The 11,299-nt window shown below is 32.4% G+C and overlaps 1 non-coding gene across 1 annotated transcript; it reads right to left on the bottom strand.

Annotated features, from left to right (window-relative positions):
* Positions 1-1,069: 1,069 nt before the first annotated feature.
* LOC130971275 (small nucleolar RNA R71) lies at positions 1,070-1,171 on the bottom strand. Its single transcript, XR_009082502.1, has one exon. It is a non-coding gene; the product is annotated as a small nucleolar RNA R71 (small nucleolar RNA).
* Positions 1,172-11,299: the final 10,128 nt, after the last annotated feature.

Genomic DNA, 11,299 nt, shown 5'->3' with positions numbered 1-11,299 from the left:
TTATTTTGGAAAAAGTAATATTAGAATTAGCCTGAAAACTCTTTCTCACGACATTTTGATTTAACTAGGAATAGTATTTCAAATAGTGTGCGATGCTTTATGATTTTCAATTGCTCTAATTTGAACATCTCTGAAACCTTAACATTCTCTCAATTATTGTATTCACTCACAGTTGGCTATTTTATTTGTCTTTGTTCACATTTAATTCCTTCATTCCTCTAATTTTGATTTGTCTAATTAGAATAATCAAGTAATTATTGTTGCTTAGTCTTTTAATCCTCGTGGAAACCATAACCCACTCACCGTGGTATTACTTGATATGATTCAGTGCACGTATTTGTTGGGTTGTGATTTTAAAAAAATTCCGCATCAAATTTTTGACGCCGTTATCAAGGATTAATTGAGATTAACAACTACCATTCATTGACTCTCTAAATTAGACCTTTTTATTTTCTTTTGCTACTCACCGGAACTCCCTCCATTGTGATGTTGAAAATTCCATCTTTTCTCTTTGTTGTTTTTCTTGTGTTTTTTTGCATGCAGAGAAATAAAGACAAAAAAGTCTCTTCAATTTGATCCAAAATAGAGAGAACCCTCAAGCAACTGAGAAAGAAATCAATAAATCAGAGGAAACTAGAAGAAATTGAGGAGCTTCAAGCTTGAGCCAGAAAGTATGACAAACATACAATAATGTCAATGTTAGGAGGACTCTTAGGTCTTTCACCAAAGCCACTTCTGAAAATTATGGAAGCAGCATTGTAGCACCTGCTGTGAGGTAAACAACTTTGACTTGAAGCCTTAACTCATCACCTTAGTGCAACAAAATTATCAATTTTGTGAAAGTCTTTAAGAAGATCCTAATCTACACATATCTAGCTTCCTACAAATATGTGACACAGTCAAATCCAATAACGTCTCTGTTGAAAATTATCGCTTGATGTTGTTCTCATTCTTTGCAAAGGACCAATCCAAGCAGTGGCTCAAAATTCAAGCAAAGGAAAGCATATCAACATAGCATGATTTGATCAATATGTTCTTAACCAAATTCTTTCTACTACAAAGGTTGGCAAAGCTGAGATATGATATTCAAACCTTTATACAAAAAGATGGAGAATCCATTTATGAAGCCTGCAAGAGGTATAAAGAAATATTAAGAAAGTGCCCTTTGGATATATTTGGTGACTGGGTACAACTCCAAATATTTTATACAAAAAGATGGAGAATCCCTTTATGAAGCATGTCAAAGGTATAAAGAAATATTGAGAAAGTTTCCTTCGGATATATTTGGTGACTGGGTACAACTCCAAATATTTTATGATGGAATTACTCCCACTTCAAGAAACTTATTGGACTTCTCAACTGGAGGTATTATGCACACGAAGACTACTAAAGAAGCCTTAGAATTAATTGAGATAGTGGCCTACAACCAGTATTTGTACTCCTCTGAAAGAGCAATAAAGAGAGGTGTGATGGAACTAGACACTTTAGACAATATTTTGGCACAGAATAAGGTGATGTATTAACAAATTGCTTCACTCACAAAACCAATAGGACACATACAAGTATCTATAGTGGAAACAAGTTGTTATCTGTAATTTGTGTGGAGGAGCTCACAAGGATAAAGAATGTGTATTGTTTCAAGGAGAACAAGCTACCATTGAGTAAGTAAATTATATGAAAATTTTTCAAAAATCACCACCCAATGATCCCTTCTCAAAAACTTATAATCCCAGATGGAAGAACCATCCAAATTTTAGTTAGGGCAATCAAGAACAAAAAAAACTTCACTACACCTCACCAACAACAATTCCAACTCATACAACCACAAATTTACCAAAGACTTTCTTTTCTAGAGGCCAACTTTTTTTTCTGGAAACCAAATTTTTCTCCTATAAAACCACCATTGAAAAACTATCCCAAGCCATCACCACAGTAGCCCAATCTACCTCCACATTTTTGCAACAAACTCAAACATTCATGGATTAGAAAGATCTAACTTCCAAAATCAAGGTGCATCCTTTAGAAACTTAGAAGTATAAATGGAACAAATTACCAAACAATTCACAAAGAGGCCACACAACATTTTTTCAAGTGATACAATTCCCAATCCAAAAGAAAAATGTAAGACTATTATTTTAAGAAGTGAAAAAGTGGTGGGAAAAGAAGCCACAAGCAACCTGAGAAAGCAATAGAAGATACCATTCAACAAGAGGAACAAGTCACTAACCCTTCAATTCAAGCTCCAAAAAAGAAAGCACCAGAGAAGGCAAAGTTGAAGAGTACAAACCTAGACTTCTATTTTCTCAAATGTTTCAGACGAAAATCAAGGACAAGATATTCTCCAAATTTTTAAAGGTGTTCAAGAAGCTTCGTATCAACATTTTATTTATAGAAACTTTAGAAAAAATTTCTCTTTATGCCAAATTCATGAAGGAGTTGCTATCTAGGAAGAAAACTTTGAAAGGAGTTAAAACCGTACTAATGACCAAGGAGTGTAGTGTCATAATTCAAAAAAATTTGTCAAGAAAAATACAAGATCTAGGGAGCTTCTGAATTCCATGCACCATTGGAAGTACAACTTTTGAAAAATTCTTATGTTATTTAAGCGCAAGCATCAATCTAATGTCCTTATTTGTGATGAAAAAGCTATAAATTCAAGAGATGAAACCAACAAGGATAGCTCTACAAATGACAGACAAATCAATAAAATATGCACATGGAATAGTTGAAATTGTCATGATTAAAGTGGAAAAAAAAAATTTTTCAGTAGATTTTGTGATTCTTGACACAAAAGAAGATGAGAATGTCTCTATTATTCTAGAGACACCATTCATAGCCACTAAAAAAGCTCTCATTGATGTGAAAATAGGTGAGTTAATATTGAGGGTGCATAATAAGCACTTAGTTTTTCATGTTTTTAAAATCATGCATCATTCAAGTGAGAAAGAAAATTATATGAAAGTTGAATCAATTGATTCAAGCCTTCAAAAATTTCCTGATGAAGTAACTTTGAAGGCTCCACTTCCATGCTTGAAAGGGAAAAAAAAAAAAAGAAAGAATGTGCAACAAATTGAAGACACAAAAGAGGCTAACAAGATTTTGTAACTCAAGCCTCCCTTTGAAATCAACAAAACTCTCCCTGACACCAAGCTTAAGTTTGGTGTAGGGTGTGCATCATCAAATAAGAAGGAAGTTCTTAAGAAGGTGCCCAGAGGATGAAAAAATAAGAAGATCTCTATAGAAGACTTTTTACCAGGGGAGAAAGTGATGTTAGTTCACCATCCCTTAAAGCCATATACATTGAACAAAATTCTTTCTCTTGAATACATTTAGCTCATAGATGAAGATACGGGATGGAAGTTCACAGTGAGAAGGGAGGAGTTGAAGCACCATGATCATTCTCCACCTTAGCAAGAACAAACTGTCAAACTAGTGACGTTAAAAGAACACTTGTTGGGAGGCAACCCAATCGTCGGTGACCTTTTATTTTTTCTTTAATTTTCGTTTGTTATCGTTTGTTATATGTGAATAAGCTTTTGCATCACTTATTTGCTTTCACTAGATAATCATGATTATTCATATTTCTATCACCACTGTTTTTTTTCTTTGTTGCTTGAGGATGAGCAACTACTCTAAGTTTGGTGTTAGAAGCTATGCTCTACATAGTCTAGAAAATGATAAAAAGGGAGATAACTCTATTTTTAAACTTTTATTTCTTAGATCTTGCATCTGTTTTGATAATCATAATTCATTATTCATTATTCTTTATTTTACCTTATCTTTGAAATTGCTTGTACCCAATATCTTTAAGCATGAAACAAAGAGCTTTTGAATAAAAAAAATTGAAGAATTTTTTTTAAATTTGGGGCAAATAAGATTAAGAAAAGTGGAGGTCTGATAGTGCGATTTTGTAATGAGGTTTCATATTTGTGAAAACTTGCATGGGGAGCTCTAAGACATGGAATGAAGTTTAGAGAAGTATTATAAATGTTCTAAAAAATCTATACAATCAAGAAGTAGTAAGAAAAGAAAAACAAAAACAAAAAACAAGGCCCAAGGAGAATTAAGTACTTGTGGTGTTGCTATGTCAAGGAGAGAGGCTTAAGCAAGTAAGTTCGAGTGGTGTTTTAACACCCGATACCTTGAACCAACTGGTTCAGGAGTGTCGATTGAAACTCATCTTAAAAAGCCGCCTTAAGATAGAATATTTAGAGTCAAAGCCACGTGAAAATAAACCCCCTGCCCCCTCCCCAGAAAAAGAGCTGAGAAAAGAAAATAAGTATACCCGAGAAGAGAAAATAATAACAAGAAGAGAAAGAAAGGAGAATGTTGTCTTCAAGGTAAAAATATATAAAGAGACCTCGATAATATCATTCGAATGAAATTCCTAAGTTGTAAGACTTTCAATTGTAAGGACTAGTAAGCACTGAAATCTATACAAGATCATACAATTCGGAGTTCACCCACTATTACTTGATCACTTCACTCACTGAGATATCACAAGCAATTCTTCAACCCACTTCAATAAGAAATTCCTTTGTGCATAATTCTTTTCTTGTTTGGGGACAAGTAAGATCTTACATTTGGTGTTGTGATACATGAGTATCTTTAGTTATTTTTCTAATTTGTTTCTTTAAATAAAGTTAGTGAATTCCTTGTTTTAATTAAAATTCTTATGCTTTATTCAATATTTTTTGGAGTTGCTTTGAACTTTGGTATGTATAGAAAATTATTGAAAGATTTTAGGTAAGAACAAAGAAGAAAAAAGACAACCAAAAAAGTCCTAGGAGAACTAAGAAAGGTGGCATGCAAAAAGAAGCAACCTCCGAGGGAACCAAAAATTGAAGACAAGTGCAAAGAGAATAGGTGAAAGTTGTCGCCCTGACCTCTTCATACTCCAACGAACATAACCGAGCTATAGCGGTCCAAATGAAGCAGTTCTAGTAGCATTAGAAAGTTAACATCTAGAGCTTTCCAACGATATATAATAGTCTATAGTAGACGTTGAGTCTGAGGGGTACAAATCACCATTCTTTGCTGCAGAACAAAAGCTGAGCGCAGAACCGATGTGTCACACGCCCAAAACTGGCATGCAACACACATTTGACTCTTCTTTTTAGTCAAATTGCACCCCTTAAGCACCATTGGCGTGCCACATGCCTAGCATGGTGTGCCACATGCCAACACTCTCCTTGCCACCTTTTAGCACGCTCAGGGAAGTCGAATAATGCATGGCATGCCACACGCTAACACAAGAGCGTGGCATGCTGGGCCAACTTTCTAGAGACCCCAAAAATCACAAGAACAATGCTTGCCATAGGCCTTCGATAAGTACTCCAGGTCCAAACCAAGAATATGGCGTGCAACACGCCAGTAAAGGGCGTGCCACACGCTCAAGAAGCAACCTCCTAGGGGTCAAAATTGAAGGGCGTGCAACACGCTAAGATGGACACTCGCAGCAGTGGCGGATTTAAGGGGCTAAAGTGGTCATGGTCCCCTAATTTTTTTAAAAAAAAATAGCACTATTAGTTTATTATTATTATATAATTAATATATATTATTATAAATTAAATATATTTTTGTATATTACACATAAAAAATTTACATGTTAGTAACTTAATATGTATAAATTATAATGTGTATTATAATATATTAGTAGTAATTAACAAATAAGTTTAAAAAATGATAAAAGTGTATAAATATATAAATAATTAAAAAATTATTGAAAATATAAGTTTGAATTAATGTAAAAGTAATAATTATAAAAAAAATGTTTGATTCTTTCTATGACAGCAGTAACAACTGAATATATTTTTTAAATAATAAAAATTATTAAAAGAATACTTTAAAATATGATAAAAGATGAACTTTTAGCAGATTATATGATTATATATGTTGAAAAAGAAAATATTTTAAAATTTATTTCAGATGATAAATTGATAATTTTAGTTATATGAAATATTGCAGACAAAATTCAAAAATATAAAAATCTTAAAGTATGTAGTTGAATGTTAATTTTTATATAATATAATTATTAATTTTGACTTATATACTATAAATTATATTTTATTGACTTTTTATTAGGCGAAAGCTAGTGCACTCCAAATAAAATAGAGAGTGCAGCACTTTTTAAAAGTTAACCTATTATCAAAAGTTATGAGATAAATTAAATTTATTTATTATTGTTATTATTTATTTTTTTGTCATGGGCGGAATAAACAAATTGACACTGACAAAAAAAACTAATCCCCTCGATTAACACAGGACGGCCTTTACACCACAAAAATACTCAAAAAAACTTGATCGAACTCTTCCATTACTCTGTTATTGTCAATGCGATGTCTTCAAGCATCTCACTGTTTTATTTACTGGTGGTGCTTCCACTATTGTTCTGGGCTAGCCACAGATTTTGACGCTTTTGAACCCACTCTCTTCCGCCTCTGTCATGAATGACCTTCAAAGTCCAAAAAATCGCTGTCATAGAAGAAGAAGCCTGTCTGTCGCCGCTGCTGGTTGGCAAACTCCAAACACAAAATCGATTATGTAAAAGAACTCGGTCTCCATACAGATTACGACGCAGTCAAAGCACAAAATACATGGCAGTTACAACAAGTCCGTTATCTTTTATTTCAAATTATCCTCAATGTGTACGTAATAGAATGAAAAATTAAAATACAATTATATTTAAACAATTATTGGTATTATTTTTTATTAATTTATTCAAAAAATAATTAAACTTTAAAGCTAATTGGTATAAAATATTACAGATATAAAACTAAGAAAAATTTTTATTTGTATAAGAATGAGCCTAATAAATAATTATTCTATTTAATATATAACAAAGAGTTTTTTTTGCCAACGACCTATAATTCAAATGACATAGTCTTTTCATACTCACCTAAAACTTTTTTGTCATAGTATTTGAACCAGAAAAAAGAAAATGTTATTTTAAGAAAAACTAATAATATATTTTTAATAATATTTTTAATACAAAATAATAAATTTTAAATATTCTTTTAAATAATATATATTAACTAAAATAATATAATTATTTCAAATAATATATTTTAAATATGGTAAAGTAACATAGTTCAATAAAAAAAATTGTTAATAAAAAATTATATAAATATTTTTTTATATGAATTTTTGTTTCGCACAAAATAAAATTATTATGTTTGTTTGCTTCTTACGTTGTATATATATATTTTAAATTAAATTTATATAATACAGAAATTTTTATCATTTACTTCATATTTAATGTTATAATTTTGTTTCACACAAAATAAAATTATATATATGTATTAATTAAATTTATATAACACAATTTTTTTTATTATTTTGTTTATATTTAATATTATAATTTTGTTTTATAAAAAACAAAATTTATTTAAATTTTAATATTATATACATAATATATATTTAATATTATTTTTTTAAGATTCTAATATATCTTTTTTCTGAATAAAGTACATGAATTTTTAACTTATTTTTTATATATTATTTATTTTAATTCAAAAGTCTAATAATTCTTGTTTTTAATATTTATTATTATTTTTTTTTGTTTTGAATTTCAACCTAATATCTAAAACTTATAAAAAAATCTAAAATTTATAAAAAAATAATTAACCTAATTAACAGGTTACTTTTTAAAATTCAGACTATTCAAATAAAAGTAATAAATAAAGAATTTAAATTTAACGAATTAATAAAAAATATAATACTTCATACTTAATAAAGAGCGATTAAGAATGAACAATTTTTATTATATTATATTTTAATTTATTTTGTATTTAATTTGACTGGCTGTTATAAAATTTCTGATAAGATGGGCGTACCACACGTCCAAGTTCTCAAGTCCAATTACCACTCCAATTCATAATTCTGAAAAATTGAATCACCAACCTTTGAATTTGAATTACAAAAAATCACTAGTTCGTTAAGAGTCATTAAAAAAATTTCCACCACCATGCATCCCTCATCGGAGTTCGCAATCGCACCTTTCTCGAGCTCCTCCATGGCCTTGAACGCAGCCTGGAACCGCGACTCCATCTCCGCTACGAACTCGTCGGTAAACCCGACCCGACTCACATCAAAGTACATTCCAACCTCCTTGTGTTGGTAAAGTCACTCCGCTTACCTCTTCCATAGCTCCCTCGGATCTTTCTCCAACGCTGTCTTCTTCTTGAACCCCTTCGCCGTCGGTATCGCGGCAGCCGCGCTGTCGTTGGTGACCAGAGATACCTCCCGAGCCATTGACATGATGCTTAGGGCCCAATTCGAACTGAGTTTTGGTCGGCTCAAGAACGCGGCCAGCTCTTGTCCGTTCCAGAATGGGTTGGTCAACGCCGGAGAATGGTTCCAATTTCAGAGCTTGAGTGCATAGGAAGATGAACAAATGCCGGAAATGGAAGCCATTGAAGTTGTTAGGCAAAAAATTATTATCACTTAGTGTTAGACAAAATATTATTTTCATAGGAAAATTATAAAAATAAATAATTAGTTGTTTGGTAATATTCTTATATATAATATTTATATCTATTTTAAATTAAGTTAGATCATTTGATAGTTAGTTATTTATTTAAAATTTGAAATTAACATCAAGCAAGAAGTGCGGAAAACAGCTACAAGAAATTCAAATTTACTGTAAGTGGTATACAAAGAGTAACTGTCCATTGAGATTAGGCTGGTCTATAAATAGAGCTTTAGGAATACGTTGTAATCAGTTCAGTAGTTTCTGCTCCTTGAATTAAGATTGTGAAACAAAACTCGAAAATTGTTGATTTATTTGTTGTTAACAATGGAACAAAAATTTGAGTAAAACAAATTGGCACGCCCGGTAGGACCTTATCAATAGATTGTAGTTTGTCAAAAGAAAAATCAAGAGTTTTAAATTTGCATGTGGTTGCGCAGTGGTAAGTTCGTGCATCCAGAGCCAAGGAAATCAGCGTCAGTTGACATGTCAAATACTTCTGCAGCATCTTCTTCTACTTCTAGTGATGAGATTAGAGGAAATGAATCCGAAAATTCTCATGTGATTTCAAACACAGAGCCTACCTTGATGTCAGTGAGGCATGATGGCGTTGGCCATTCCCATACAAGGTTAAATGCAACTCACATAAATACCGTGGGGTGGCCGCCATATGGCTTGCCACCGGGGTATGTCTCCTCCATGGTGACACAGGGATTACCTGTGCCTCTCTACTCAACTTTTCAAAATCCTATTTACCAAAATTCTTATGGCATGTCAAATGTACCTGTTTTTGGGGCATCAGGTTCACATGTATCACAACAAAATTTTTCACATTCTATTAATACAGAAAATAACAGTGCATCTAATTCTACTACATCCACGGTCACTAGGGTAGAAAATTCCAGACCTGTATTTTCTGACATGTCAAGAGCAATGCCTGTTAATCAACCTAGTCAAACTGTGGGATCTTTAGTAAATATTAGGCAACAGATGGATGAAAGCCACCATGATCTAGTAAACATGTTAACTCATCAAATGGTGACAGTTTTAAATCCTCTTTTAGAAAATACAAACACTAGAATTGAACAATTAAATAGGCAAGTCAATAGGATTGCTACTGTGCTAAATTTAGAAGAAAATGATAATCAGGGTTTAAGATTTGATAATGTCAATCAAAATGGTGGAGCAATTCCTAATTATGATGTCCATATGCCTAGACATGGTCAAAATGCTGATGATATGTTAGAAAGACTTAGGCAAAACACCTTAGGGGGCATTATAATCTAGCAAGAAATGTTGAACAAGTTTTAAATCGTTTGGGATTTAATGTTGGTTGCTTAAATAAGCCATATTTTGTGTCTGCTTTTCCTGAATGTGTCCAACAAGCAGAGCTCCCAAGGGGTTGGAAAATTCCAAAATCTCTTACAAAATTTTCTGGAGAAGAAAATGAGTATACAGTAGAGCATATTGCTCGATATACTGTTGAAATTGGGGAAGCAACTTCTAATGAATATCTCAAGATGAGATACTTTCCTTCTTCTTTAACAAAAAATGCATTTACATGGTTCTCCAATTTGAGACCAAATTCTATTCATTCTTGGGCGCAGTTAGAAAGAAATTTTCATGATCAATTTTTCCAAGATGAATTGAAAGTTAGTCTTACAGATTTATTCTCTGTCAAGCGTGCAGAAGGAGAATCCATTGACACTTATTTGGCACGGTTTAGAAACATGAGGAATAAATGTTTTACTCCAATTCCAGAATCTGAAGTTGTCAAAATGGCTACTAATGGGCTAGAATTTGAAGTTAGGAAAAAACTTGTTAATCAACATACTTTAGATCTTTCCCAATTAGCTGAGAGAGTAAGACAGATAGAACAAATTAAGAAAAAAAAGAAAATTTTAAAAAGGGTTCAAAAAAGGTTGCATATGTTGATTGTTTTTCCGATAGTAGTGATTCAGATTAGAAAGAGATTTATATTGCCGAATTACGTGGAGGTCCTCCGTATGTATGCAAATCTTTGAAGCCTGTTAAAGGAAAAAAAAAAGTTTCTTCTTATTCTAAAGTTGAAAATAAGACTTATTCTTTTGATATTTCTAAGGCAGATCAAATATTTGAGGTTTTATTAAAAGATAAGCAGCTTATTTTACCTGAAAGAAAAAAGATGCCTACAACTGATGAAATAAAGAATAAGAAATTTTGTAAGTTTCATCAGGTATTTTCGCATACCACTAACAATTGCGTCCGTTTCAGGGACTTGATGCAAAAGGCAATTGAGGAGGGAAGATTGAAGTTTAAGGATAAAATTACTATGAAGGTGGACACTGAACCATTTGCTGCTGACTCAAATTATGTCGAGCTATTCAATTTGTCAGTCAACATGGTAGAAGTTGATGCCACAATGGTTAGTGCTAAAGATGAAAATAAAGACCTGAGAGTCTTTGAGCAAGATAAGAAGTTAGTTTATCCTCGTCCTGGTGATGATCTGTTAGATTTTTTGTCGAGAATTAAAGAATCTGACAGCACCATCGCCATGTGCCCAAAGTGCAATGCTATTTTTGACAAGGAAGCTGCAAAAGAGTTTGAAAAGTACAAAGTTGAAGAGAAAGAAAAGGCTGAGTTGAGAAAGAAGATTGCTGAAAAAGAAAATGAAACTAACGAGCTACAGCGAAAGATAGCCGAGGGAAAACAAAAGTTGGGCGGTCAAACTCCTTTGAACAAGTGCGTCAACAACACTGGAGTACAACCCGTCAACCAGAAGATGAAGACTGTGGTCATGATTGATGGAAGACCTGATGGATTTTCTCAAAAGACAAGAGTTTCTCCCAC

The sequence above is a fragment of the Arachis stenosperma genome, chromosome 3, assembly GCF_014773155.1.
Source record: "Arachis stenosperma cultivar V10309 chromosome 3, arast.V10309.gnm1.PFL2, whole genome shotgun sequence".
Taxonomy (NCBI): domain Eukaryota; kingdom Viridiplantae; phylum Streptophyta; class Magnoliopsida; order Fabales; family Fabaceae; genus Arachis; species Arachis stenosperma.
Note: the sequence above shows the minus strand (reverse complement) of the source record. Positions and strands in the feature narration are given on the sequence as shown.